We start from the raw sequence: 5,862 nt of genomic DNA on the forward strand, positions 1-5,862 counted from the left end.
CTAATTTTATGTTATGGTGTTGTTTATATGAAAGCAAGTATTGTTTTTCAGATGACAAATGGCCAAATGGATATAATGTGAAGATGCTGAGAAATTTAGACTAGAGAGATGGTTTGATAAAAATGAAAATTGAAAGAAAGTTCTTTTAAATTCACAACATTCTAAGTATGAAACATTCTCTTGTTCTTTCTAGAATTTAGATAAACAATTCAACTAAGTGTTTATAGCTTAAGTGATTATCATAAATTCTTATAAGCTGAATTATTTCTTCATGTGGCCGTAAACCTTGAATGCCAAAAAGGATCAAAATACAAACCAATAGAAGAAATAAGAGGAACACCTCTAGCCTCTATGAATCTAATCCTCACAACTTGAGCATGCACAACATCTCCATCAAGCCTATGAAGCCTCTTGTAACCAATTGTTGTCCCTTGAATTATCAATTTACCATCCACATAAATTTCATACCTTTTGATCCTTTGACCAAATCCAATTGCTTCTTGTATTCCAATTACATTAAATCTCAAATCTCCATTACTCTCCCAAATTTCAACCCAATGCTCCTCCTTTTCCTTACCATCTTCACATGGTGCCCAATATGTCCCCAAATGGTCACTATCCAACATGTTTTCTGGTCCAAACCCTCCCTCTTTTCCTCCTCTTTGGCTACTAACTTTAACATAAGAACCTTCAGCTATGTTCTTATGAAAAATTGTATTGATTGCAGTTCTAAATTCTTTTAATCTATGAGCGTCATTTTCGGATATAAGACCGGTTCTATTAGGTGGTACATTAAGAATTAACACGCAATTTTTACCAACTGATGTGTAATAAATATCAAGTAGCTCACTAAGTTTTTTCGGTGATTCTGATTCGTGCCAAAACCATCCTGGACGAATCGATACATCACATTCTGCTGGTAGCCAATCGGTTCCTCTTGGATCGCCTGTGTTCAGATACCTGCATTTTTAAGCAATAATGCACTAATTATTTTCTCTACTGTACTATCTCCGTCCCAAATTATAAGACGTTTCGAAATCAGATAGTTCAAATGTCAACATTAGTTTCATACAATTAAACGATATTGACCATCGATAACAAATGTATCTGATCTGTATATATATTGACCAGATACATCAATTTGTTGAATGATCTGTAATATAATCAACAACTTTTTTAGCATGCTTTTACTCAAAAAAGAAAGAAAAAACAGCACTTACTGGCCTATGTATGGACTTCCAATTGTAAGAGAACTTCGATTAATGGTAGACCAACACGTGTCCCCGGCAATCCCTGCTTCATTTCCTACCCATCTAACATCAGATCCAGCATCTGAGAAAATATTGATAGAACTTTGCAACTCCTTCACCATTGAAAACCAATCGGAAAAGTAATACGTCACATTTTGTGCCTTCGGATCTTTGAATCCATCAAACCAAATTTCCCTTACATTTGGATATCTAAAATATATATATATATAACATAATGTTATTTTCCAAAATGTCGCTACAAATGAATCCGCATGATATGCAATAAAACCTACATGCAGAACTAAAATCGGCTCATTTTGAAAATGAGCCGATAGTAGTACTGTATGCAGATTTAATTGCATACGATCAAAACATGCAGTTTAATGTATCAAATCAAGCAAAGCAAATAGAATTTACAATATACAGAAGAGAGATTTGAAACTCACTTTTTAAGAAGTTCTTGCAACTGCCCTAAATAATATTCATTGTAAAGCAAATCATGACCATATCTAGAATCATGTCTATCCCAAGGTGAAAGATAAATCCCAACATCAATTCCTTTATCACTAGCTGCATTCACAAACTCTTGAACAACATCACCTTTACCATTTCTCCAAGCACTACTAATGACAGAATGTTTAGTATACTTAGAAGGCCATAGACAAAATCCATCATGATGTTTTGCAGTTAATATCATCAACGAAATACCCGCTTCTTCTGCCACACTAGCCCATTGCGTTGTGTTGAGCCGAGTTGGATTGAATATCGATGGATTTTCACGGCCTGTACCTCGTTCTCTTCCGCTGAATGTGTTGACACCGAAATGAAGGAACATATGATTTCTCTTTGTTGCCATTTTAGCTGTGAGTATGTTGGGAGGGGGAGAATTGGTAACGGCGGACTTGCTATTAGTTCTAGTAAAGAACTGCATGGATTGTTTAGTTGGAGTAATAGTGTGATAAATAAGAAAAAACAACAACATAGTTTAGCCATGATGCTTTTGAATCAAGATAGTTCTTGTTTGGTTTGTTGAAAATGTTGTGAATGGTACTAATACAAAAGCACAAACATAAATGTATATAAAAAGATAGGCACAGATGGAAGCATCTTTAGAGCACAAAGTATGCAGACTCAGGACACATAATGACAATCAGTTAAAGCATCTTCACAGCACATCATGATAATTTAAGAAGCATATAAAATGGACTAATCAGAGAGCAGACAAGCACAATGCGTGTATCGGATAAGAACTTATGATTATTTTTCAAAACAGGTACTTTTCAACCAATGCAAGATCAGTAACATGCTAATTACATTATTGGTGACATCTACTTAGACAAAAAGGTGACTCCATTTCATCAAAACAACTTGATCCTCAGAAGTAACAAACAACACTTTGAAAATGAGTTCCATGTAAAATTGTGAGATACATATGAATTTTATTTAATATGAAAGATTATCAGAATAAAAGTGTTAGAATGATTGTTATTAACATTCTTCTAAAATTGAATATTCATGAAGTGTTATCAAACAAATAAACTATGACAAGAGCTATGCTTGTAAACCACGTTTCTACGAAGTCTACGCCAAGTGTGTGCATTCCTTTGTTTACTCCTCTTTCTTGATTGATACGTCGAATGATACCGTAAGGTTAGACCACTTACGAATGCTGTTGGGGGTCCTTAAACATGATTTCAGCTTGTTAACTTGTTCATTGGTCACAAACTCCAAGTTATCATCTTTCTTAGCCATTTCCAGGCATAAACTTCCTTTGTTTTGATTTTGATAATATTGTACAGCTAATTGGTAAGGTGTAAACTCCGAATTTGACTCATCCAATGCTTCATGTTCCATTGATCTCTTCTTAATGTCTTTACAAATTTTCACCTCAGTCCTATCATGTTCCAATGATCTCTTCTGAAAGTCTTCACAACTACTCACCTTAGTCCATAGCTTATCCTTTCCTTCTATATCATCATATTTAAATTTGCAATTATCTATATGATAATTAGGAGAATATTGGTTTAATTGTGAAAAACGAGGCGAGACACGTGCCATATTAGGATTCGCAATATCATCCTCAACCGATACTGAAACTTGACCTATATCATCTCCGAAACAAGTGGGTTGAGCCCAACTAGTCGAGGCACGTGCCATATTAGGATTCACATTATCAACTTCAACCAATATTGAATCTTCATCCATATCATCTCCGAAACAAGTGGGTTGAGCCCAACTGGTCGAGGCATGTCTCATATTAGGATTCACATTATCAACCTCAACCAATACTGAATCTTGACCCATATCATTTCCGAAACAAGCGGGTTGAGCCCAACTGGTCGAAACTTGACTCATGCTAGGCCTCACATGAATATCTTCAAACCAACTGGGCCTAACCCCATGTTGTTGATGAAAAGAGAATGAATCATTATTGTGTTCTTTGGCTTTTAACAAGTTATAGATTGTGTGATTTGGAACAATAAGGAACACATAACCAGGAACCAAAATTGACTCAGGTTTGACCACAATCCAAGGATACTTAAAAACATCTGGCCTAGTAATTGAGTGTCTTGGATTCCTTCTCATAACCTCTAATGCTATAATTGGTTCTCTATGAATCTCAATGAATCTACCAGGGTGCACCAATTTCAACACTCCTCTCTCTTTTTTCAGACTTTTCATTCTCTCTAGCTATGGGAAAAAAATATAGAAGATTATTTTTGTAAGGTAATTATTAGGTTGCTTAGTCTTTTCCTTATATTGGTAAAATATGTTACTTCATGACAAAAAAATAGGCTAAAAAAGTTCATAGAGATATCAGAAATGGTCTTTGGAGAAGAAAATTCTTGTTCTATGAATTTTTGTTTTATTGGATGACAACTCAATTTCGTATAGAATGGAAACTGTTTATTTGTTTCTTCTTTTCATCTTTGCTATATTTAGCTGAAAAAAATCGTTTGCTAAATGAGTTATGCAACCTATGTAGTAGTACATGTATACAAAGCAAATTTCAATAGGATACTCGATGTTTGAGGACAAAATATTACAATAAGAAATCTCCAAGTTTCAAACCTTTTGTATTAAGAGAAAAAATCCAATATAACCAATGACTTGGAATATTACCTACCATTCATTTGTCTACTCTTAACTATGTTTCTCACCCATCTCGCTTCATTGTATAGTTTTTATTTATTTTTTATTATTAACTCCTTTTTTTTTTTTTTTTTAGTTTTTATATAATCATGCGTTTTAGTATAAACTAGTAATATACCCGTGCGTACGTATGTGTAAAAATCAGTGGTGTAAAAATTAGTTGTGTAAAATTGTATTGTAAATTAAGAGTTATGTTTATATATTTTTAGTTGTTTAAAATCTAATTGGTTGTGTTATGTGACACTTCATAAAGTATTTCATTCACATTTTCAACATTGAAGACAAATGCGAATGAGTCATAATTCAACACCTACTAAATAGCAAATTATCTCGAGAGTAAGAATGAATCGATTCTTCAATCATATTACAATGAAAAAATTGGAATACATATTAATATTTAAAATATTTCATCATTGAAAGAGTCAATTTATGTATGTCTTTTTGTCTAAATCTAACTAATTGTGTCTAGTGTCACTTTATCAAGTGCAAATTAACATTTATGCATGTTTTGTTATTTGGATCTAATTTGTGGCGTCCCATAATATTAAAGACAAGTGCAAATATGTTTAAATGATGTTTTTTGAAATAGTATTGAGATGGGATGTCAATCAATTATAATCAATAAAAATATGACAATAATATAAAGTTTAAGATAGTTGTAATAATTTGAAATAGATGTGATATAGATGTGATTTTGAGAATGATTTAGTCAAAATAAAAAAAGTTATATAACTTCGATCGATAGAATTCAAAGTTATAATGAGAAAGATATAATATGATTTTGAGATAGATATGGTGAAAATCCTAACCTAGCTAAATAATCTTATATATAATTGTCATTTCATTTGTGTATTTATATAGAATTATTAATTAAAATAAAATAGATATTTTGTGGATAGTATCCCGTGATAAAAATAGAAATTTTAACATTTGAAATAAAAATTTTGTGTCTCAAATAAAGACAATTGTTAATTAAAATAAAATAAGTATTTTGTTGATAATGCCCTGTGAGAAAAATAAAATTTTTGACACCCATCAATAAGAATTTTGTGTCTCAAATAAAAACATTTGTTATTTAAAAAAAGTATTTTCCTGATAGAGGTCCGTCAGTAAAGTAAAATTTTGATATTTAAAAATAATTTTTTTAATTATTATAAATAATCTTTTAATAATCATAAAATAATTATGTTTACAGTTGAATAAATTTTTACGTGTTCCTATTCGTTCCACTAAAAAAGATTTAATTTATTAATTTATTTATGTTTAGAAAAATAAAAAGGGAAAAAGAAAATTGAGAGAGAAAAATTTAAAATAAAAGTGAACACATTGGAGAGAGAAAAGCAAGAGAGAGAAATGTAAGTAGAAGTGAAAAGCCAAATAAATATGGAGAGAGAAGTGAGATAGGGTGTGAATTGAAAAAATAGAAAATAAGAATTTGAATTTGAATTTGAATTTGAAT

At 31.6% G+C, this 5,862-nt stretch overlaps 1 pseudogene; it reads right to left on the reverse strand.

Annotated features, from left to right (window-relative positions):
- Positions 1-269: 269 nt before the first annotated feature.
- On the reverse strand, positions 270-2,313 carry LOC131631440 (alpha-L-fucosidase 1-like; annotated as a pseudogene).
- Between the last annotated feature and the right edge of the window lie 3,549 nt (positions 2,314-5,862).

This window comes from Vicia villosa, unplaced genomic scaffold (assembly GCF_029867415.1).
Source record: "Vicia villosa cultivar HV-30 ecotype Madison, WI unplaced genomic scaffold, Vvil1.0 ctg.000823F_1_1, whole genome shotgun sequence".
Taxonomy (NCBI): Eukaryota; Viridiplantae; Streptophyta; class Magnoliopsida; order Fabales; family Fabaceae; genus Vicia; species Vicia villosa.